Source organism: Cupressus sempervirens, chromosome 4, assembly GCF_028749045.1.
Source record: "Cupressus sempervirens isolate cs-2001-9-10 chromosome 4, ASM2874904v1, whole genome shotgun sequence".
In the NCBI taxonomy this organism is placed as follows: Eukaryota; Viridiplantae; Streptophyta; class Pinopsida; order Cupressales; family Cupressaceae; genus Cupressus; species Cupressus sempervirens.
Genome location: NC_143121.1, coordinates 536761442 through 536787936, shown reverse-complemented (window position 1 = coordinate 536787936; position 26495 = coordinate 536761442). Strand labels below are relative to the sequence as shown.

The window sequence follows — 26495 nt, the reverse complement described above, 5'->3', positions numbered from 1 at the left end:
TTTCTTAACTCTTTTAAAAGGAAAATAAATATTTATTTTCTATTATTTACTTATTAAATGATATTTATTAAATGATTTATATTTTAAAATAAAATATAAAGCATCTAATATTTATAATTTAATAACTTTTTATAATATGATTTACACTTTCTTATTTTAATAAGTATTAGTTATTTTTTATATACAAAATATTAAGTAATAAGAATCAATTACTTAATATTTCAATAAAATAGCTAATATTTATTAAAATAGCAAAAAGAATAAATTATACTATAAAAACTAATGAAGGAAATATATATTTAACCTTCTAAAAGAATTAAACTTTTGCAAGAAGAAATATAATAAGGTGTCGATTTAGTGGAAGGAAGACTTGGGCGACAGCTTGTGACCATTGGGAAATGAAAACAATATAAAAACTCTTCCTCCTTATCCCGGACTTCAAATGTTATGCGAAATAACAAAGGGCAGGAGATATTATTCGACTGTAGAAGGCTTTCATTTTATCATTTCTTACTTTGCTGTTTTGGAGCTCTGGAAGGTCGGAGGATGAGGGTTTCAGGCTTGAAGAGCCGCCATGTCTGGATTCTTTGCTCAGTATTTGAATCATCATTACTTGCCGTGACTATGCACCTTTCAGTGTAGTCAAGGAGGTAAGAAGCTTGACCTTGCTGAATATAGATTTATCTGATGCCGCTGTGAATGATAATGAGGTCTATAGCTATTTTTTGGATTTTAATTTGTTTCCATATCACATGGTTCGCAATGAATTTTGACTGTTGCTTTTGGTGAGAACCCGAAATGGTTGCTTTCCTGAATTCGCCATGGGTATTTGCTGAGTCTGAATTTGTTATTGTCACTCATCCTTTGGAGTTTTGGAAGGTAAAACGACCATGGCTCCCTCTGCTTGCTTGTTGGGACACCCATTTTATGGATTCGAGTTTGTTTCTCTCCTTTGCCGGTGGCTACCACATATGCCATTGCTGCTCTCAGAAGATGCATCTGATGTCTTACCTATCACTATATACTGTAGATGTTGGCCACCATAATTGAGATCTTATCTCTGTTATATTATCAAAAGAACTCGTTTTGGGTTTTTTTGTATTTGGATTTCATTGCTGTCCCAATGATCTACATGCATTTCACGGTCAAATGCATAATGTTAGTGCCGCTGTATTGCCAAGTTTTCTTTATCTGAATCCGCCATGGGTTTTGTTGGAAGTTGTTTCTATGCATATTATGCTTCATGTGATCTTTTGCTTGGTGTTTGGACACGTGAGATTCGGATGGCTTCTTATTCTAGCCGCCATATGATGTAAATACATCTTCTTCTTCATCCTTGCGAATTTGATTGCTTGTGGACTATGGATTTTTGGGGTTCAATGCTGATTGGAGTGCCATATTTATTCTTGCTTTTGATTATATGAACTCACCTTATCTGCTAGAACTTGCTGTATGCGACCCAGGTGGACTTATGATCTGTTGCTATGTGATCCCTTTTATAGCAAAAGTTGATTCGGATTTTATTCCTAGACCCTTGCTGATTGAATCATCATAAAAGAATTGTATGTTCTAGCTTTTGCACTTTTCAGCTCTCCGTACTTTAAACTTTGCATTACTTGGTGCTGTTGTTGTTAACAAACAAGTGTGGGAAGATGATAAAGCTGCTGCTAACACATAAATTCTTCTCATTGTGTTAAGTTGAATCCACTTTTCAAAACCCGTAGTGGTTCTTACTGTGACTGTGAGAACACTTAGATTTTTCTCCTTTTCTCTGATGGCTTATCAAACCCTCATACTGCTGTATAGATATTCCGGTTGTATTTGGCTGCTACGAAACACGTTTATCTCTACTGGGACCTTTACTTGAAGGAAGGAATGATTTTTTGAAACTTATAATGCTGCTGAAACTAACAACAAACTTGATAAATTCTGCTTGGAAACCGAAACTCCAGTTTTGAAATGGTCTTCCTCCTTTACTGGTGGCTTTTATATTCTTCCTCAGAAAATCATAACAAAGTGGATTTCCCGCTTTTTCTTGCCGTGCTTGGGCTCCTTGCTGTTGTAGAAGATATTTGGCACATTCTTCACTTGATATCTCTTTCTCTTACTGTGAAATTTGCACATCCGATAGCATCCTTCCATTTAATGATAACTTAAAGTTTGTATTCAAACCTCCTATTTGATGACTAACTGTTTGCACTGTATTACATATTGCAAGTGAAACCATGGCTGTTGTAATTAGGAAAAATTTAATATTTTCAAAGTCATTTCATTTGCTGATTACTGAGTAAGTCTGATCTAGCTATTCTTTGCTAGTATAATTGCACACTCGTGATATCAACAACCTCTTATGTCTTATGGCACGACCTTGCATCACCATGGATAACCCTAGCATGTTGTTTTAGGTTGCTTCACACTCACATGCATTGGAAAATACCAGTCATTTGCTTGCTAGTTGCTGTCCACAACGTGAGATATTATAGTTAACATTGCTACAGCGTTTTCAACAGTCCTAAGCCTCAAATTCATACTATCATATTGGCGTAAAGTTAAGCCAGAAACACTTGGTCATAGATGCATGCATTACCAAGTTACAGTACCTCTGTTATTTATCACACTTTTGTCTTTCTAACTTATAGTTGTAGTTACATAACCAAGTCGCACATTAGCACCATGTCTTGATTGATATTTGCTTCCATATTTCTTTTGTTGAATCAAAATCCAGAACTTGGATTCCATTTGCATGTTGCACATGTTTATAATAACTTCATAATGCAGATTTGTTAGTCTGTTCATCTTTTCTATTCTGTTGCATATCTTATGAGGTTCGAGCACGAGCTCGTAACACTCAAAAAATGGTTTATTTCTTTCAGCACTAAATGCCAATATCACTGCTTGTTTTCTTTCATGACGGGATGCATTGACAGGTAGATTATGTAGTTGTAGAGATATGTAGTCATTGCTTAGATCCCTCGGTATCTAACACCAGTTGCTTTTATGTTTTTTGCAGCTGTTGGGAATCATGGAGCTCAGAGCTAGGCGAGTGCGACAGGAAAAGAAACCATAACTAGTCAAAGCAATAGGCAATGACTAGTTATCTCTATTCCTATTTCTTTCATGTATATATTTATCTGTTAGTGTATTTCTTGATGAAAGAAAATTAATCACTTATCCTCACGGCTTGTGTGAGACTTTCTCCATTCAGCACATTAATCCATTTTATGTTGTAAAAATGAACACTGTACATATCAGTGATGATCTATACAATGAACATTTGTATCTCTTTTGCGCATGGTTTCATAAATGATTGTAAGATGATAAAATGAATAGAAAATGAATACTTTCTTTTGCAACGTTTTCAGTGATGTTACTTAAGGTAAAATTCAGCATGTGTGAAATTTTGGTAACAGGTATGAAAATTGTTATTACAGATTTGGTATGTTATGGCAAGTCTCCTAATTGAAAGCCCACCTTCACCCAATGTTTATGATTCTATCTGTGAATCTTGTGCAAGCCTTGGATGGGGATTGTGAATGTGTTGTTAAATTGTGCTTTTCATATTGGGTTTTGTCATTGTGATGTTGCTGAATGTATCCCGGTTGAGCCTTGTTTCCCCTAGCGCGGGGGTGGCCTCCTTGAGGCCTAGCTTGGGTGGTGAGCCTCCATGGTTCTACATTTGTCTTTTATTTGCAGGTTTCTTGCTTGAGGCTTTGGGCATTTGGAGGTTGGGAAGTCTTACTCCTGCATCAAAGAAGAGAATACTATTGTTTTTGTATTGTAATGGAGGTCAATTCTATCATGTTATGTGAATTCCATTGTATTGTAGGAGTGTTGTTATTGATCTCATGCATATGACATTTGGAGAGAAATTGTGAAAACACTTTGCTTGAAGGGTCCTTCCTTTATGTATCTTGACCATGTTGTTTTCACCACCTTATTGCTTGCTGGATATTGGGATTGCATGTAAGTCTTGAGAGATGCATGAAGGAAGAATTTCATTGTCTAAAGGTGCCATTACATTACCATGATTAGAATGTATACAAAAAAAAAAAAAAATCCTTAAATCATGATATACATCAGAAGCATGAATAGAATATTATCATCTTGTTATCCTTAGTTCCTCAAGTTTCATTAAAATAAATTAGATGCATTGTGCTTGCCTTGTATCATAACAAGTGAAGATTTTGTTGCCTATTGATAAAGAATTTATAGACTTGATGAACACGACACACTAAAATTGGCAATTATGAAAGTTCATGAAGTTACAAGTAGAGAATTATATTGTGTTTGTTGCATGGTAGCTTGCAATTTACAAGGATAGTTGAAGGCAATTGTCATACTTCAAAATGTAGACTTCACTACATAGAATGAGCCTGAATTTTGTAACACTAAGCTCAGATTAAGAGGGCTCAAATTATGACTTACCATAGAGGAGATTGTAAGACATAAGACCAATAAGTTAAGTTCATATAAGGCCTGTAGATGTATTTACATGTTCTAGAAAATGTATGGGCAAACCAAAATAATGTCTCCTCCTATTCCAGATCATTAAATTAATAGACCCTGAATAAAATATTAATATTTTGGAAGACTATTAAGCTGGAATTAAATAAATTTTGCAACTACCTTCCATTATTAATATGTCAACTTGAGATATGATGTTCTTAAATTATGAGAGGATTTTGTACCAATAATTAATAAATTAATATGTCAAACAAAAAAACAAACTTCTTATTCTAAGAAGTCGGCTAAGTTGATTTGGTCATAAGCCCATAATAATGGTACCTCACTGACCAAGTGTTTGTCACATTTGTTTTAATATATATATATATATATATATATATATATATATATAATAAAGAAAAAACTTTGGAAGGAGTGGAGGGTGACCCCACCACTCCCCCTCTCCACACCTCCTCTCCCCTTTGGTGCCTAAAGCCTTTATGCGGGTGCATTTAATTCAAAACTGCTGCTTGCCATGGAAAGATGCCCCACCTCCACATGCCCCCTTGTCCTTGTTCACGTGGAGCAAGGAGGGCTGGCAGCTAGGTCTAGGATAGGTAGGGAATAGTCTAGGGTAATTTAAGCGCATGTCATCAAGTGTTTTTTTGTTTGTTGTTTTAATTTATTATGTTGTGTTGATGTATAGTTATAGGTGAAGGGGTAATTTGGGGTTGAAGGGGAGAATTAGAAATTTAGTGTAAGGGTGGAAGTTTTAAAAGTTGAGGTGATATATATATATAGAGGGTGTGTACAGTGGGTTTATCTTATTAGATTACAAGTTGATCATAGATATGAAATTATTTTAAGGGTAATATAAATGTGTATATTATTTTTAAAATAGTTTGATTTAAGTAAACTTTGATTATAGATAACTGGGAATGTAATAGGTATAGATATATGTTATATTATTTAGTGATTATTTTGTTGAGGGTAGTATAGATAGGATAGTACAAATAGGACATTTAACTTTAAATATGTTTGATAAATAATTGTATGGTCATTGTTATTATTATTAGCCATAATTGATGATAATATGAGTTGGGTGTAAGGATGTATGGGATTAGACAATAATTTGATCTAATTATTATTTGCACAATAATTTCAAGTATAGTAGCTATAATTTAATATTAAATAATAGAAGTGTTAGCATTTAAATGAAAGATGTATAGTAAGAATAGAAGGTATAGGTGTATTGAAGATATAACCATAATAATAGTAAATAATAACAGTAATAATAATAATAATTAATATAATGATAACCCCAATATTAATGGAAATAAATTGATTAATAATTCATCTTCTTGTTGCAATCCCTAGTACTATCACCATTATATTAACATAATTTGAATCTCACTTGCACATCAGAGAGTCTCAGTTGAGTGCAAAAGATTAAGGGCTTGAGATCATAACATCTTAACGTAGGTTAAAGGCTTGTAATCTAGACCCCGAGTAGAGTAATCTTTGACCAACTCCAAGTTAAAGTATGGATAATGTATCTTCTCATCTAATTGACAAATTTAGAACAGTCAAGCAAATTCTGAATCTTCAATGTAATCTATAATCTTAGAATGCAACCTACACATTTAGTTATACAGAGTAACATTCAAGTATAACCGCAACCTGAAAGGAGTGTAAACCCTTTCATATTGTACACCAAGTCACTCAACTAAATAATAAACATTAATGTATCCTTAAAAATAAAAAATAAAAAATGTGTTGTGATTTGCGTTATAAAATTAGGGCATGACACTTTGCAGCTACATGATTCAACCAAAAAATTTCACACTTGTAGTGTATGCGTGTCCCTTCAATGATCTCCTCAAATCTTTGGTCTTCGCCCCTCCTTGATTTGACCAGAAAGTTTCATGCTTGTAACTTATGCATGTCCTTTCAACGATCTCCTCAATGTCTTCAATCAGCTATATTGGTTTAACCGGAAGGTCCCATACCTAAAACTTATGTATGCCCCCTCAACAGTCTCCCCGATATTTTCTGTCTTTGCCCGAACAAACTCAGCCAAAAAGCTTCATGCATGTAACTTACGCATGATCCTTTAATTGCCTCAAGTCTTCATACCTATATCTGCACATGGAACACACTCATTGGGAAAAAAAAGTTTTATCTTCTTTGGATTTTTCTTTCCTTCTTGCCTTTTTAACATAGTTATCTGAATAACCACGTAGGAATAGCAGAGTATAGATGATAGGAAAGTTTTCCATTGCTCAGTTCATATGAACTGACCCATTTCTTCATTCATTTTTTGCAAGTTTACTCCCAAATGGAGATGCGGGATCAGCCCTTCAGCACTCAGAGTGACAAACCTTCCATTCAAGCAATGGATGCCTTTCCTCTTATCTCTCTTTTCAGTACTTTTCTGTTTGTCCAATGTGTTTAATTCAGATATTTATGTTAGGAGCTGAGAGCGTTTTGTAATATCTGAATGCATTGTATTCAAGTACTGTGTAAACATCAACAATTTGTAAAACATTTTTGAAAAAAAAAATACTATTTTGGTACTTGTATTCCGAAAAAAGTGATCAATTCTCTTGTTTATGATTCCTGTACTTTGCATTCTACGTTCTTTTCATTCTCCACTGTGTATTCTCATCAACTAAACACACTTAGTCAGCAGATAAAACATATTCAGTTTAGCGTAAAACATAGCAATTTAAGAGGCATGTTAAATTGGTAACAATAAGCTTCCTTGATAAATAACTTGACCAGTTCTTGAGAATAGTGCATACTAAATAGAGAATGAGTAGTCCAATCTCTTAAACTCCATTGTTAAAAACTACTATCAGGATCAAAAATAAAATCCTAACCATTCCAATGTGAATTTAACATATGTGCACCTGCATTATTCTTGCAAATGCACACTCTTCCAATAAATCCAACCGACCCCTTCACAATTGGTGCCTTAGTGCATACTACTTAGAGAATGAGTAGTCCAATCTCTTGAACTCCATTGTTTAAACTGTTGTCAGGATCACAAATAAAATCCTAACCTTTCCAATATGAATTTAACATATGTGCACCTGCATTTTTTTGGCAAATGCACACTCTTTCAATAAGTCCAGTAGATCCTTCAAAATTGGTGTCTTAGTTGCAAATATACAATTATCTCCTTCCCATCTCTTCAGCCAACATTCATATTGACAGAAAATTACGCACATTTTTGTTCAGAACACTTCCATGACAAGGAATAAGACAAGTTGTTCATTCTATGAAATACACTTTCATCGTAGTCTACAGTAACAGCAATATCCATGTATAAAGTAACCTTCTTTTAAATTGCACATCAAGAGCACTGCATATCACATAAAAATGTATCTTGGTCCCTGCAATCTGATTAGCTCATAGCTTGTAGTTAGTTTGTAGTGTTTATTTTGTTTAGTATATTCTTTGCACTATCATTAATCTTTGGAAAAGGCCAAACAAAGATATAAGACCATGAGTGTCACCCTTATTAGGCCAGTAAAGAGATGTAAATTTGGATCTACAAATAGTTTGTATTAGGAAAGTCACTTAATGAGATTTGAAATTGTGATCTTATTCAAGAACACAAGTCCTCTCAAGTCCTCTGTAATAAAATACAAGACTTATAAGTACTTTGAAAAGTATAATAGTTAACAAACAACAAAAAGATTGTCCCATTTTATTTCTATGACACAAACTACCTAATAATTACTCTTAAAGTACAGTCCCACAGTCATGATTTGTCCTGCACAATAAGCCATAGAAGAACATAAATACAAACAAAATGATTGAAGGTAACCAACAATCACAAAACTATGATGTAGCAATTAGAATCTTGTTGAGAGCATAAGATTAATGCCTATTGCTTACCATATCCAAGTGGAATAGATGTCACATAAACCATATTCATCTGGCCTTCATGAGAGAGGGTTTCAAGTCCAGACGTCTCAGAGCATTTGCTGCAGCAGACATAACCGACACAACAAAACAAATTGATATAGATATATATCAGGAAACCATTGTTCACTGACCATTGTCCTTTACATGCTACTACATCGTTGATTTGGATTAAAGTTAATTCATATTGTTAACATACCTTCAACACTATCATAATAGTGTAGTTATCATTTGTTCATCATTGTTATTTATCAATCCCTTTTACAACCTTTGCATGCTCACCATCCACGTCTTCAATACTATTAGAAGGACCTCATAGGTCTGTCACATCATGACAATTCCCTTTGAGCTCATGGAAAGATTTGAGACCTCGGTCTTCTTAGTGCATCTTTTTCTATTACATAATAGACCTCTATTTTTTCATGTCCTCATAATGGTGTCCTCCATGATTACTCTGATGGATACCTCTACTTTGTCTTGCATATCCCAGTCCACTGCTCTTAATTTCAATAGCAATATCTTTCTTTTAGGATTACTTATTAATGTTCCATCATTTTAAAGCACTATATTTGATGGCAACAATAAAAGATAATACGTGACTATCCTCATTGTGAGAGTCTTGCAGCCTTTAATTGTTTTGTATTTTACCTTCTAAGGTCTTCAAGATCTATTTCTACTCACTATGCATTAACATCTTTTAGACACTCATTCCATGATTTATGACTTTAAAACCTATACCACATTTAGTTTGATAAGAATGTTGTCTCTTAACTTTATAGTATGATACTTGACAATCAAACCATCCAAAACTTTTCATCAATACAATAATGACATATTTTCTTTCCAAGAAGCATTGTCACCTAAACATTACCACATTTGCAAAGAAAGGGGGATCTACTAGAGTCTCCAGTTTGAGAACATTGGGCATTTGCCGAGGCACTAAGGTCCAAGTTGGGAAAAATAGAGAGACGACAACAAGGAAATTTTCTGCTAAGGCACAGCCATCGATCAATACATTCAACATCATCACCACCTTCACCAATGTCACATTCTCCAATGTCTTCAAATGCAATCAATGCTTCTAGCTTGAGCTTCCTGTTCAGCAAGTACTTAGCCCTTTGAAAACAGTAGCACCATATCGAAAATACTCGGTTATGTTCCGAAACCACTAATAGAGCCTAGTGAAGATGGATTTAAGGACACTACCAAGGATAGATTACTGGACCAACAAATCTCATGTTCAAGCCACCAACATTTTGATTTTAACCAGTCATAAAGGTGACTATGAATCCTTCATCATATGGAAATTCCGTGTCTAATAGCTGTGATGTGGTTGGCAGATCAAACTTTTCCTGATCCTAGTGAATGAAAAAAAAAATCTATCCCCTTATCCACTCTAATACCATGTAATTAATTTCAGAATTTGGGAAGAGCATATAGAAGCAAGAATATTCTTCACACAGAATAAGAGGCTTCTTTTCTTTACATTGTTCAATCATATTCATTACCTTTTCATGGTAGATTCATCTCCTAGTTATAGAAGAGTTCCAATAGCCTCTCCCATTCTAGTCTAAAAATGATTCCTAACAAATCATAATAAATGTTCACAAGTCCTAAAAAACTTTAAAACAAACTAACAAATAGCTATTACGTCCCTAAAGAGATGGGAATGCTCTAATATTCCCAACAATTGTGTCCTGCATACATCTGTGGCAGTCCAACAAGAATGAAGAAAGATAATAGCTTAAGCACAATTGCAGCTCTTGATGAGACTACCAAAGGGAGCCAAAGGGTTTCATCCTCTGGTTTCAAGTTCAAGGGATTTTTTTCTTAAATCAGCTACAGAACACCAGTGCAGAAAACTAACAGAAAAAAGGGAGACCCTTTTTACAGCCAAACATCTCTCAAATTCCACAATAGTTAAAATCTGACTCCATTCCCTGAATAGAAAATGCTATTAAAGTCAAAATGCTACTTTACTCATCACCCCAACTCTGGTAGGATAACTGATCTCTTTGAAAAGTCAAGCATAACTCCCATACTACACTGCAAAAAACTAACATAATTAACAGAAAGTGCCATTGAATGTTATTTGTCATATTTAATTTTCCAAATTACAACCCCCTTTTGAAGAAACGTTTTCCTCCAGGCTTCCATATCATCAAAAAAGTTGAAGGAACAGACTAATGTGATGCTGTAGGATAAATTAATGGTGGGGACAAGGACATGTTCTCAAGCCACCTTATCATTGCACATGAAAGTAAGATATATTCCACAGGCCTAAATGTTTCATTTTGTGGTGTGAGTAATAATGACTTGTTTTCTATTCACCAACTATTGCCTCTCTTGAAAATGCCATTTAGTGCAAATGCAATGTAGTTCCAACATATGTCTCTATAAAATGTCATTAGATAATTACTTCCAGCCATTAATGGTTTCAACTTTCAAGAGCTTTCCTTAGGGCTTGTTCAAATTAACTAAAGATATGTATGTGTAAAACTGTGAAAGCACAAAGAATGAAGGCAACAGAGTTGACAGGAATCTAAAACAAAGTTTTTGGTCTCTGATTTTGATGGTAAATGATCTTATCTTTTGATAGACTTGTGGAAGCAATAAATTTTTCTTATGATACAAAATTGCATACATAGCCTGCCTAAACTTGAGGCTAACTCTTTGACACCCTTGGTATCCAAGAGATCGTCTCAAACGCCAACCATTATGAACATAAAATTTGGTATTTAAAGTGGACTATAGTAATAAAAAGCTTTTAGGTGCACTTATCTTTGATAGAATTGTGGAAGCAATGAGTTTTTCTTATGAGGCAAAATTACCCTTAATATCCAACAGATAATCTCAAAGGCCAACCTCAATGAACACAAAATTTGGTCTTTAAAGTTGACTATGGTATTAAGAAGCTCATAGGTGCACTTATCTTGAGCTTTCTTCATTCAGATAAGATAAAGCCTGCAAGCACACATAACTTTTACCTTAAAATGTTCTTTTCATCTTTGAGATAGACAGTAGCAAAATAACATGCTTTTAGAAGTAATTTTTGCACTTGTTATCACCTAGATGCGATCTCAATTTATATGTTAGAGCATTTCTTAATTAAAATCAATGTAAAATCACATTGAGAATGTTATACAGTGAAAGTAAACTCAAAATTAATCTCTTCTGCATGTGTTTTAGAATGCAATTTCAATGAAGACAAAACTCAATGGATCTAAGATGGGATGCCATCGTAACTTTCTGGCAACAAATCAGCATTCCACAGAGCACACTTTTGACTTTTCTACAACTCGGGCACAATAACTGTTGCACAAGCTCTGTAGCATTTTTTAAGCAAAATTGTTCTGTAGCCTTTCAGTTATGTCGAAGTTTAAGTTAGGCTTTTAGTTTTCTTATTTACGTGAATAGAATTTCTTGAAAACTCTTCTATTAGATTTATAGCAATTATAATTGATAAGTTTTCCTATTTCATGAAGATTTTTGGTTAAACATGATTATTAGTCTAAAGACCCATTTATTTCATACCTAGAAATACTTGGGGGTTTTGAATCTTAAGTGGATTGGCAGGGGTGTGTTACTTCCCAAGCTTGATCAAAATTTTGTGGATGAAAATTTTAAAAGTATAGATGGTTTAGTGAGAAAATATTCTTCCTACAACAGGAATCTAGTATATTCTGGTTGATTGTTGAGTGTGCTGCTACCTAAAAGATTACCTCAATATACAGGTGTTTAATAGAGTGATGAAGTTGGGGTCTATGGAAAAGAGACTTACGCTCAAAAAATGGCAGCGCTTGTTTGAATTGATAGCTTTGGATACATTATTATATTTGAATTGATAGGTTTGGATACATTATTATAGGGAGGTCAAATTTCGACACCCACAAGCTGTGCCCCTGTTTTTGACCATAGAGAGGTCTTTAGTTTAAGAGTTTTACAAGGTCTTAAGTATTAAGACTTCTACCTTTAGGTTTCTCAAGTACTTGACTTGTGTAGCATTGTTATCTTATGGTTATTGTGGTGAGGTAGCTAAGGACCACCACCTTAGAAGATCCCTACAGGCTTGAAATACATATTATATCCATGATTACATCAAAGACTACATCATAGAAGCTCACTGAACATTGATGTCTAGCCCATGGTGCAAATTCGTCAACAAATATCTTTACATGTTCCTATATAGTGTCAATGGAAGTGAAGCTTGTGACTTTTGATTCATGGTATAATTATTGTTAATTAAGGCAATAATTTTTGCTATTGTAGACAGTCTTCATCTTTCCTATTGTTTCTTTATTTTGGCACATGGTGTTGCTTCCTGTTAATTAAATTTTGGTTGCTTCAGTTTGTGCATCTCAATTCCTTTTTGTAATAAAAGTATCTGGGGCAAGAAGCAGTCTGACTATGATCTCAAGAAACTGTGGCATCTATGGTTGATGTAAATGCCTACCAAATGAAAGGCGAAATACTTTATCAAGGTAGAATGGTAATAATTTGTTACAACCTGTGAACTTCATCTACCCTCGGGCTGTAATTTAATGCCATTTGATGAACATTTTTTGTAAGTTGCTGAATGTTAACAATCACTGATCGTATAAATTATTCATAGAACTAGGCGGACAACGAATGCCCAATTAGTCATTTTGAAATATCATTGTTATCTGATAATTTTTTGAAAGGTAGCATTGCATCTATCTGAATGTGTTGGCACAAACCAAAATCACTTTTCAAAATCTCATTTCAGTTTGACTAGGACTTCCATTTGTTTAAAGCTATCGTTCGCCCCTTAATATAAGATCCAAACATTTTGTTTAGTAGTAATATATCTATTAAGTACTTTGATGAGGCAGAAATGCTATTTTTTAATTGCCTGTATAGGCAAATATTGTCTACTAATGGGAAGCGCTGGTAAACAAACTTTTTACCATAAAAATTTGAAAATTTGAATTTTTTAAACAAAATTATTATAATGTAATTTATAATATTATTATGAATGATCTACATGCCATATGTACAAATCTATAAGTTTATCTTGCCAATCTCTAGTTAAAGCACTTCAATAATCACATTTTAAACAGTGTATTTTTTTAATAAATTATAAAGCTATTGTAAAAAAATTATTATTAAATATTATACTAGCATTGCACCTCAACAAGGTGCAATGGTTAGGCCAATAGAAGGAAAAGCTTGAATAATTTTCAAAGAAAAACCCATAAGAGAAGTTATGCTAGAAGAGCACCTTCAAGTGCTCATGGATCTATTACTTACGACACCATTCTCCCTAAATCTAGCATCCAGAGAAAGGAGCAGGAGCCCCTAATGTAGACCTGTTTTTGAACCTTAGACTTCAAAGGAAATACCTTGTTCTGATCTACTTCATGAAGACAAATCTGAAATGAAGACAGCGAATTAAAGTGGGATAACAACCATTCTGTCGAGATATGAAATACACAATTAGATAGTACAAAGTACATATTAGTGTAGCCTGATCTCCTGTGGTGTTGGGAACATTTGTAGTGGTTAAGTTATAATAACAATAATTTAAGAAGTTATAAGTAGAAGAAAATTTGGAGAGACATCTAATGAAAAACTTTTTAAGCTTGTCATCAAGAATTCGATGAACAAAACAAACTGCTTCTGCCCTTTGAATATTCTTGGTATACCAATTATTTACATTCTATCAGAAAAAAAAATATTTACTTGCAGAAAATGAGTAATCTTTTTAAATAAGTGATATTAAGACCTGGTTTGGACAGTCATTATGTGCATTTGTGCTCCAGCAAGTCCAAGAACATGATGAACACCTCCAGGTCCGAAAAGTAATCTCCTATGGAAGGTCATTGATAATATAGCAAAAAATCTCCATAATGAGTAGATTGGTAGATCTAACACATAGCCTTCCAAGCTAACAATAAGGTTCCATTGCTGACACCATCATCCTTAGGCAAGCATGTTCCCACTGATGCAATTTCAAACAAACCACTACATTTGATGGCAACAATAAAAGATAATGAAAGAACTTTGTTTTAAGTAATTATCTATGAATGTTGTATATTAATATTGATTTTTATTTTATGTTAATGAATATTGTTATGTGTTAATGAAGTCTTGATTAGTATTGTGTATTAATGAGTTTTATATCATATTAATGAATGTTATGTGATTTTACTGATTGAATGTTATAGTTCATAAATGGACGAATGAATGAATGAAGTATGTAATTATATGATAATGGGTAATTTAGATTGATGTTAGGGGGAGGGGGGTGAAGCCAAATGAGCTTCCACCTTCATGTGGTTGGCCTTGTTAAGTAGAGAATATTATAGTATTCTTGAAACCAAGTGAAGCTCAAACTAAAATAACAAAGAATCGCAAAACCCAAATCCATCTACCTCTCATCTTCTCATCCCAATAAGTCATCTTTTCTGCCACTTTTTGCATATTCAATATTTTGGATGCACTACCATATTTCTTGCATATTACCACCATACATCGGAGAAATCAGGCTTGTATACAATAGAACACTTCAAATACATTTTCTCACTTCAAGGTTCAAAGATTCTTGCATATTCATCTCTTAGTATTTCTCATGCTTTATTGAATTCCTGCATATTGAATTTTAGATACTCTATTGCACATATCAAACTTCAGATACTCCTTTGTACATATTACACTCGTCATACTTTTCCACTCCATATCACAGGCTCTTCATACCTCCACACTTTTCATGCTTTACCAATTAGTATTTATGGACTGTTCATGCTTCACTACACCAAAGTTTACATTAATGCACACAACATGTTGACATTAATGATGACACTTAACAACTTCTGGAAGTGACACATTTGGAGAAGAGTATGGGAGCATTTACCTCTACCTTGATGCCATATCTTGGCAATGGCCACCCAGCTAATTCCTTAGACATGGCATGGATGCCTATGCTACCCCCCTACGCCATAGCAACAACACGGCCCCATGAATATCAACTGGGCCCTTGAGTTGTATGGCTTTGTCAAATATATGTATCATCCTCATTCACTGTTGCATTAATTACAGTCATGTCAATAGTGATGGGTCTAGGGAAGGTTCCTTGGGATTTTCCCTTCTAATCCTTCTCTAAAAGTCAAATGGTTGAAAATAAATACTTGACATTCAACTCCTCGACCAATTGCTTTTCATTGCAATAAATAGCAAATGACAGACCCACACTTCCAATTCGACTAAAAATGCCTTCACCCACTAAGCAAAACTATGATTATGATTTTACTGCTATGTTGATAATATCTGACTATGAGCAGTATTGGCCTTTTCCACAGCCTATTTTTAAGGAAAGTTGGGCTCTTTAGTATTTGATGCTGATTACTGTTATAGGAATTTATGTCACATTTTATCAAGTTCTCTTATCTAGCCTACCTGTATCAGAATTTCTCTTCAGATATGTCTTTGATTGGAGGTATATTTTGTCCTCATTTTTGGGATTTGTGATAGAGCCTCTTTTCCAGGACCCTCTTTTTCATTAATTTTATCTTTGGAAGCCTTTGCTAGATTAGAATATACATGAATTTCCCTACCTATACCATGAGCTTTTCAATCTGCAGTGTGTTCTTAGATATTTGCAGAGTGATGGAATTCTCTAATCCTTCTCAGACCATTGTTCTTCAATTCCTTCCAAAGCCAAGGAGTCGAGACTTTCACAGCATCCATTCTTGACGTTAGAGCACTAGTGATATGAGAATTATATTCACTTCATTAACACAACGACTAAAAAGAATAAGCAGTGTTATGAGAATTCTTTAACTGTTAATTGGCTTTTTGTAATAGGTCAGACGGGGTACCCAGCATCAGAGTCCTGAGAGAACAAGGAAGCATTTTAAGAGGCTTGTTTAGGATACTGATCTCATGCAACAGATTTCTATTTTTCTAGATGTTTCCCATTTATAGACCCTCATTAAGCATTGGGTTAGTGTTTCTTGTATGATTAGTTATGTGCCACACTCTTTTTGCAACAAAGGCACCTCTACTATGGGATTGTGCACAAATGTAGCTATAGCTATAACTCTAAATATAACTCATAAGGTTTTTCCCATTTTAGATACCATCAGTAGACAATCCTAATATTAATATGTATATATTATTAAACTTCTTAATACTTAATTATACTAGGCTAGCTTGACAAATGGAAGTCTCCCCACCTTGAGCTTGCTATTTCTTCTCTATGTTGATCTTGTTCAACTAGAAGATAGAAAAACAAACATGACATCATTATGAACTAAGTACCCATTTATGATAGGCATAATTTCCTAAATAATTTTGACCATCCTCTTGATAAAAATCTCCCTTGTGAACTGCTCATATAGCACTTAATGACTTAAGAGTATATATATATCCATTAAGCTAGAACAAATCCCCTTTATTTTGTGCAAAATGTGAATGTATTTTTACAAAATTATAATTGATTTTAGAAGATATAACCCTTTACATATTAGATCACATCCATTATACTTGTTTTCCTTTACTATAGAGAAACATCTTTCTTGCCTTAGAGAAACATGTTTCTTATACTGTTAGTAATGACAGGAAGTCTACAGTTCTCACGAGTAATAGATGGCTTCTTATTTGTACATATGTGGCAGAAAATTTAATGCAAAAATAACATATTACTGAAACAGTTCACTATTACTACAGAAGTGATGAAGAAAACATTTCAAACAGAATAGAAAGAGTCCTCAGCATTTGATAGAAAGAAAGATAAGGGATCATCTGTTTTATGTGAGAACAAAAGCTCCATAACTATTGTAGCAGTCGTATGAGACATTTAGCCCATACCAAATATTATTGTGTCTTCTATGTAAAATGATCCAAACCAATACATTTAGCTGAATGAAACTTCATTGGGGTATTATAACAGTCACTTCAGCCTTCTTAATTTCTGAAACATTGCATATTACTCTTTCATCAGACTACTGTTTCAACTTTGTTATAATGTCCACGTATTATAAATTTTGAAATTACTGAATTGTGCATGCACATAAGCTTGTTCCTGAGGTGTGGTTTTTAAAACTTTTGCAGGGGCCAGCAACATATTGAATGCCCTGCTGTTTCCTCTTTTTATTCTCATTCACATTACCTTTCCCAATGCATTTTGCCTGAGCTCAAGGAGTGTATCATGTAAATGTATGGATCATCATTATTAAGGTTGACTTTGTCCCACATGGCTCTATCTAAGATGTGCCAACAATTGCAGTGCATGATATGTGCTCCTCCCGGTTGGCATGTGTAGATGGGATATCTATGGTGGAAGATAAGTTTTTCCTCTGTCGTGTTGTGCTTTGCAGGGTATGTTTTGTTGAGATATTTGTGGTGTGCTCTCAAGCTTTGGCTCTCTTAGAAATGATGGAACATGGCTCTTCATCTTGGGATTCTCCCATCTGTGGAGATGTTTCAGATTGACAGGCTCCAAAATACAATTATGATTCTTGATGTTGATGCCTATAAGATTATTAAGCTTATAGTAATACAAGGGTAGGATGGTAGTGAGAGTATGGATATTCTCAAAACTAGTGCTTTCATTTTTGTTAATTTCAAGGATAAACTTAATGCTTGCATTCATCGTCTGGCTGTCAAGAGTGGGTCTTAAAAGTAGTTTTCCTTTCTATAGAAAATATTATTTTATATGATAGTTCAAATGAAGGTAGTATGGGAACAGCAAATTAATTATTTTATTTGATAGTTCAAATGAAGATTGTACAAGCATGGCAGAGTAACCAGCTAAAAGCTTGGTGGGGGAACTCATAACCTTGTGCAGGGAAATTTAACTGGTTTATTCTGAAATAGAACTAGTTTTTTTGGGTTGAGGTCTTGCAATGGATGTAGATGGACTGCTGGTAATTCTCTATAATAAGTGTTGGAAATTTCCAATTTTGTTAATTCTTCCTGTTATTTCAAAAGATGGTTTGATTTGCGCTTTAAAAAAACTCTTTTAAAGAGCCTAGTGTTCAGGTTGCTACTGATTCTGATGGTAAGGGAGTAGGGGAGAAAATTGGGTGCTGTGTGAAATATGTGTTCACTGGGCAAATCTCAGGGCTGTCAGCTTATTGCAGATATGGCTAGGTCCCTGTTTCCACAATATAAACACGTCTGTTTGCATGCCAGCTTGAGAATGGTGGATTTTGGTATAATGCCATTTTTTGTCCATTTGCGGGGTCAGTTATTAGGCAGTTTAGACCCTGCTCGTTTTAGTACATGAGTTTTTTTTTTGGTCTGCAATTATTCATCAGAGGCTTACAGGTGTCCAGATTTATCTGGCTCTTGCAGTTCATATAGTTTTTTAATAGCTTTAATGGGTTGGGGCCCCATTATAATCCTCAAATTATCAATAAAAATTACAAGCGTGGCATTTTTTTTTAAAAGAATGGTGTATTCTATCGCTAGTTGAAATCTTGTACTCTTTAAAATGAAAAACAGCTCTAGGAATAATTTATTGTCAGAATTTGTGGTTGGAATTGTTTGGGTAGTTCTTATTGATATGCTATATTAAAACAAATGTTTCTATTACAAGATTGATGAACTCTTATATGGTCTAGAATGTAATCAGTTTCTTATTCATAATGTATCTATATATGAACATGGTTTAAGTTTGACGTAACTTTTACTATTCCTGCAGAGAAAAAGGTCTTAAGTGGCTTGGCAATTGGTGTAGCAAGCATGCAAGTTGGTGAACGTGCATTGCTTCATGCGGGATGGCAACTGGGATATGGGGAAGAAGGCAACTTTTCTTTTCCAAATGTTCCTCCTAAGGCTGATCTCATATATGAGGTTGAGCTTATTGGTTTTCAGGAAGCAAAGAAGGTAAGTCTAATTCTTCTCTTCTTCACACTAATTGGTCAAGCTATATATGTAGGCACTAAATGTGTAAGAGTAACAGAGGCTTAAATATTAAATGCTACACATTTTGTGAACCAATTTCCTTTGGAATGGCTAGTATTAGGGACATAAAAAGGTGAAGGATGCAGTTATATGTCAATGCTAATTTTATTTTGTATCATTCTTAAATCTTAATGTCTTTCAGTAATATGACAGACAGGCTCTGTCTAGTGTTAATTTTGAGTGCTTGCTGCACAATAGACCTAGGTCGAATTCCTGCTAGTCTTCCCCTTCAACAAATGCAAATCAGACTGGATACTTATTCCAGCAATCTTGGCAGCCTACAGTTGCAAAACCAATTGTCTTGTGTAGTTACATTGCAATTCATAAATTATAATTTTCTTTTCATTTATTATAAATTTGTTAGGGTAAGGCACGGATGGATTGAAGCAACTGATATGAGACGTATAGAGGGTAATGCATTTTTTAAAGAGGGAAAACTAGCAGAGGCGATGCAGCAATATGAAATGGTGACATATCTGTTCCTTTGTTGATTCTTCTATTTACTATATTCCAAATTACCTAGGTTCAGGTAGTTTGCCTACCTAGCAAACTTTTCCAAGATGTGGTTTTGTGCAGGCCCTGGCGTACATGGGAGATGATTTTATGTTCCGGTTATTTGGAAAATATAAGGACATGGCAAGTGTTGTTAAGAATCCATCCCATCTCAACATGGCTGCATGTTTGTTGAAACTGAACCGTTATGAAGATGTCATTGGCCAGTGTAACATGGTATGCATTGTGCAATGGTGTATCGAGTCATTTTGTTTTTATAAAACTTGTGATACTTTTGTACCCAATCTAATTTGAGGCCAAGGATTCCATAAATTGAAAGTGTGGATCTCCTTTTACCTCTATATGTAGAAGAGATCAGTAAATGTGTCTCAACTATTTGATGTTCAATTTCCTTATCTATAGGTGTTAGTTGAAGATGAGAACAATGTGAAGGCTTTATTCAGACGTGGGAAGGCAAAATCTGCTCTTGGGCAGACAGATGATGCAAGAGAGGATTTCCAAAAGGTTAAGAAACTTTCTCCTGAAGATAAGTTAGTGGTACGAGAGCTGCATCTCCTTGCACAACATGACAAGGAGATGTATATGAAACAGAAGGAGCTCTATAAGGGCCTGTTTGGCCCAAGGCCAGAGCCAAAGCCTAAGAGATAGAACTGGTATGCCAAATGGAAATGATTGTATATATGAATGAATTGGAATGCCACATATGTGTAATTCAAATTACTCTTGGTATTTTAGATACTGAATATGTATTCCATTTTTTGTGGTGTTGAGTTTTTATAGCTTATATCTTTTGCTGCTGCAAGAATGGCATCATTATCATCAGGTTCCTGCTCAATTTCTATCATTTGGTGCTGATTAATGTAATTACCTTGATGATTTTAGCATACTGTAAGCAATGTTCTTCCGGTTACAAACTAATTTATATTGTCTTAATGTTGGTACGCTTAAACTTTATACCACTGAAGGCAGAATTTCATAGAACAGTGAAAAAGAAATTTTTCTTATAACTATTTTAATGAAATTTTGTTATCTCTTTTCTATATAAATGTTATGCCCTATTCAATTTTAGTAAACTTGAAAAGTAGTTGTTCTAGTGCTGAAGTTCTTGTGGGATAAAATGCATAATTTTCATATAGTGGTGTTCAGTTTAGGATACTTTTCTTCTTCAACTTGTGTATTGAACTATACTGTACTTTGAAAACCAACTGTCATGAATATGAAATTCCTTTGTTACTTTGATTATATAATATATCATTATTCACAATTGAAAAAATTTCTGTCAACTTTGGCAATATCAAGAGTGCATAATGAGGCACGTTACACTTCAATAGTTATGCTTTTGCTTACATTCTTGGATGCTTTCATTTCAAAGAATACATGTCGATGTTATATGTTTATGTTCTTCTTTGTTCCATGTTGTATCAAGCAATTGTTTCTTATCCAAGCCATTTAATTTGCAACCTTTTAAATCTCTGCAAAGATAAAGTGTCTTTTTCTTCTCAAAGGTGTCCTCTGATTGTAAAGCATCCATTCCATTATCTGTTGAAGCGGATAATGGAATGGACACTTTACAATCAGAGGTTCAACAGATGATGGAATGGACGCTTTACAATCAGAGGACACCTTTGAGAAGAAAAATTCTCCTGCTCCAACTTTATCTTTGCAGAGATTTAAAAGGTTGCAAATTAAATGGCTTGGATAAGAAACAATTGCTTGATACAGCATGGAAAAAAATTTCAACCAAACATTGGTGGAAATTTCGACCAATTCTTAATAGTTCTCTACCAAGAATTGGTCAAAATTTTTGCCAATTATATTAAAAAATTCGACCAAACATTGGTGGAAATTTCGACCAATTCTTGATACTTTTCTACCAAGACTTGGTCGAAATTTCCACCAACTATACAAAAATTTCAACCAAACATTGGTGGAAATTTCAACCAATTCTTGATAGTTTTCTACTAAGACTTGGTCGAAATTTCCAGCAATTATAAAAAAAATTCGACTAAACATGGGTGGAAATTTTGACCAATCCTTGATAGTTTTCTACCAAGAATTGGTCGAAATTTCCACCAATTCTAAAAATATTCGATCAAACATTGGTGGAAATTTCGACTAACAATGACAAAAGAGCTAGCAAAAACTAAAAAATTTTGACGAATGTATTGGTTGAAATTTCGACCAACATGTAGGTTGGTTGAAATTTTGACAAGAAACGTTACCACAAACTGCATGGTCAAAATTTCGACCAACCTGCATCGAAATTTTGACCAAAATTCGTCGAAAATTGAGTCCAAATTTACTAGTGGTGCATCTTGTTATGGTTGTTTACTTTGATTGAATGGTTAAGATTAATTAAGGTTGATAAATGTTTTAATTGGATAACTGATTCACCCCCCCCCCCCAACCAGTTATCTTGGTGGACTATTATTTCTAACAAATCCATCCATCTAGAAGGTTACTAGTGTTAAAGAAGGAAATAGAAAACGAAACACAAAAGACCCCAAAACTCTCACCACAATACAGCCATTTTGCAAAGAACTGTAGCAAGGAAAAAAACATCTTGGCTAAATTGTGTAGTATGTATGTTTTCCTTTGTAATGTCCCTTTGTTTTGGGACATTAGAAATCAGTCAAAAATTAAGTTTTCTGATTGTCAAATCATACCAAGTTAAATGAAGACTTAAATATGTATTAAAATGACTTTATTGGAGCTTAATGAAAATTAATAAAGCCATTTTTAATTTAAATGAGGGGAATAATAAAGAGATAGAAAAGGAATTCCAAGGGATGGGCAGAGGGAAAATGTGCTTTAAAAGAAGAATGACAGATTCATTCAAGCATGGGATAAGTTTGGTTTTTTTCTCTTGGAGAATTCTAGGAAGCTTTGGCTTTAGCAAGTTTAAGGATGGAAATTCTCCAACTTGGAGGCAATGGATGGAAATGTATTGTCTATTTGAGATAACACTCAGGTGTCTCACTTTTGCTTTAAATTCATATTTCTGGTTAACCAATATGACAGTAATCTATGTGACAGCGATTGGATATTTTGTTGTTCTATTGAAGATTTCATGCAATATCCATATCTCATAGAAATCTCTATTTCAGCTAGATATTTTATTATTTTTAGCATAATGTATTGGATAAATTGAAATCAATAACATGCAAACTATTTGTTTGAATTTCTGTGATAAAAATCTAGAAATAATATCATAGGGGGATATAATAGTGGTATTGTTAGGATTATTTAGACAAAAAAATTATAGTCACATGCAAATATAACCAATAACACAAAGGGTAAAGCACACATAAATGGAACAAAAGACACAAAAATTTAATGTGGTTTACCCAATCTTGGGCTACATCTACCAAACAGAGAGTCTAATATTATTATCCAATAACTTCAACTTGTTATAGTCTGCAATCTCCCCTTATAGCTCAATATCAATGCAAGAAGCTATATAGTCTTTTGAGAAAACCCTAACCCTAAGCCAATATTACATGACTTATGTCAGTTTAACAAGTTAACCCAAAACATACTTGATGAGTCAACCTTGAGAAATGCTTGACGAGTTAACCGAAAACCACGCCTAATGAAAAAGGTATACAGTACCTGCTTGATCAATCACCACAAACCAACAATCTCTCACTTGGGGACTAATCAGGCTCCACTCTAAACCACCTCCCACTTGATGATTGATCTTGTAGCTTCACTGCTACCTCTGAAGGTCCCACTAGATTGATGCACCCTAGACTCTGATGCAGAGGTAAAACACAACGGAAGCGAGCACAATAGCAATAGGAACCAACACTAGCAAGAGATAGATAATAAAATTCTTCTATTTAATTTATCAAATGAATAGTACATACACTGGCTCTCCTACAGATTTCTTCTCTCTATAACTTCGTATCCAGAAACTTTGCTCTCCAACTTGACCTAAACCTAAACTTAAAACTCTATTTATACTTGCTAAGACGGTCTAGGGAAAATTCTAGATTATTACAAAATAGAAAATTCTAGATTAGTATAGAATGGGGAAAAATGACCCAACAATGATCTGTACAAATCCCAAGAAAATTATCTTATCCTAATCACGAAATCAAGATAAATTTCTCAAGTCAACTCGTGCATAAAACTTGACCTAAATACTTTATATAAAACTTTGACCTAAATACTTTATATAAAACTATGAACTAAATACTTTATGTGGGTGCTCCTGCACCATGCACCAGACTCTTTTGTTCTTTTATTATTTTTAGTCTAGAAGATCAATTGAGGCTAAAGAGGAGTTCAACTTCTCCCTTGGCACCAACTCTATAAACATATCTGTTGGATTGTCATCAATATGTATCTTTCCCAGCTTTAAATGCCTATCACTAATCGAATAAACTGGTACCAAAACTATATGTATTTTGTTTTTGAATGTAAAGCAGAGTTCTTGGCAAGATGAATAACACTCTAGCTATCTATATACAGATAATTTCTAGTCTTTAATTGTCCCAACTCTTCCATGAAAGATTGTAGCCATATCATCTCCTTAGTTACCTCTCTAGAAGGAACATACTCTGTCTCTGTACTTGATAAAGCATTCACCTTCCATAATTGAGAGATCCAACTCACTCTTAGCCCACCAAAAGTTAATACATATCCTATAGTACTTCGCCTGGTATCTAAATCCCTTGTCAAATTTGAGTCAACAGAGATTTGTAAATTAGTAGTAGAGCCCCCAAAAAATATAAACATTTGTTGGATGTACCTCTCAAGCATTTGATAATCCATTTGATTGCGTTCCAATGCTCAATTCCAGGATGACTCGTATACCTACTAACAACTCTCATAACATGTGAAATATCTAGGTACCTTGGACATTTTATCTTCTTATTTTTTTGTCTTTGGACATATCTCCTTAGTCAATTTCAAATGACTAGGCAAAGGTGTGTGCTGACAACTTTGGCTTCTCCATAAAAAATCTCTACAACACCTTTTCAACATAGTTAACCTGAGATGGAGCCAATTTCATGTTCTTCCTCTCTCTCCAAATTTTCATACCAAGGATTTGTTTTTTTGCTCCCAAATCTTTTATCGCAAAAGAATTTACTAATTATTGTTTCAACCCCTTAAAGTGATCATGTTAAACCTCGCAACAAGCATATCATCAACATATAAACATAAAATAATGTAGCTATCATCATCCATCTGCTTAAAATAAACACAGTGTCTAAATGACATTGACTGTACCCATGCTCAATCATAAAACTATCAAATTTAATATACCATTGTTGAGGTGCTTGCTTCAAGTCCTATAAATTTTTTTTCAATCTGCACACTACTACTTAATTTTAACTCATGCTAAATTTCAGTTTGGAAAGATCAAAATTCATATTCAAAGTTGAGAAAAATACTTTTCATTTATATTGAAAGAATAGGAAATGTCCTTGTATTATTTATTTTTTAATATAAAACTGATATTTACAAAAAGAACTGATATTTACAAAAGAATGCTGAAATAAAATTCTCTCACACAAGTGACCATGAAAGTAGTCTCCTACTTGCTGATATATATTCTACTCTACAAAAATAAAAGACAAAAAAGAAAGTGAAAGATTAGAAGTCATGGGCACCAGTCATTTCCTGTAATGATGGGTCATCTTTCATTCATTCGCCTCCATCCATCCGCTGCCTCAAACCACACTCCATCTACGCATTCAAGTCCTGCATTCACAGGGCAATTTGTTAGATCCAATGGATCTAAGCAATGCAAGCGTCTCATTCATCTCATTCAATTTCCCAAAATGTCATTCATTTTCATAAAATAAGATATATATCAGCAAGGAAAGAAACCTATCAAACTGAGATGCTTTACTACTAACGTGTTTGTTCCTTGTGCAATTTTTTTTTAGTAAGTACGCAGATTTAACAGTAAGCTCCCACGAGGGTTATTGAGCCCAGCATACTATGCTAAAAAAGGACCTACGAAGCTGATCAAGATAACTAAGAACAAGGCAAGCAAGTGTGTTTCAACAATATTTAAGTGACCTACAGGAAAGAGCAAAAGAACAGAACTTCAGAAGAATGCTACAAGAGGGCTGAAGAACAAACAAGGGGACTCATATTGCAGTACACAACCAACAACAATGAAATGTGTTTACCGGTAAAGTAAATGAACGCATACAGACAATGAACATGAACAACAGAGTTATATTCGCAATAGTAGATCAATGATGCTTTACAATGATCCCAGACGGGATATAAATACTACTGCCGAACCTTCCCGAAGGAGTCCGTTGGCCACAATTATTCTATCCGTTACAAACTATTTACCGCCGGACCGTCGGCTATGGAATACCGAAACACCGCCGGACCGTCGGCTACAGAATAAAGAAACACCGCCGGTCCATCGGCTACAGAATACAAAATACCGCCGAAACCATCTAGTCGGCTAACACCATCCCCCCCAAAAAGAAAAGTCGTCTCCTAACAACTGACAATATCTGAGACAAATTAGCAAAAAATACATTTACAAAGTGACTACAACAAGAGAAATCTGCTTCCGACACATCACTGTCACCTTCCAAATGTTTACCGTACAGGTAAAGAAAATGAACGCATACAAACAATGAACATGAACAGCAGAGTTATATTCGCAATAGTAGATCAATGATGCTTTACAATGATCC

General features: G+C 34.2%; 1 long non-coding RNA gene and 1 pseudogene across 2 annotated transcripts in view; one reads left to right on the top strand and one right to left on the bottom strand.

Moving 5' to 3' along the window:
- Positions 1–798: 798 nt before the first annotated feature.
- On the top strand, positions 799–21681 carry LOC149562302 (peptidyl-prolyl cis-trans isomerase FKBP42-like; annotated as a pseudogene). The gene is made up of 7 exons (XR_016364257.1): positions 799–879; positions 18461–18581; positions 19043–19227; positions 19670–19772; positions 19882–20034; positions 20221–20475; positions 21592–21681. The product of XR_016364257.1 is annotated as a peptidyl-prolyl cis-trans isomerase FKBP42-like (transcript).
- Positions 21682–25207: 3526 nt separating this feature from the next.
- Positions 25208–26495, bottom strand: part of LOC149562301 (uncharacterized) — a 33364-nt gene continuing 32076 nt past the window's right edge. The window contains exon 2 of the long non-coding RNA XR_016363491.1: positions 25208–25530. This is a non-coding gene — a long non-coding RNA (uncharacterized LOC149562301). The remainder of the gene's footprint in view (positions 25531–26495) is intronic.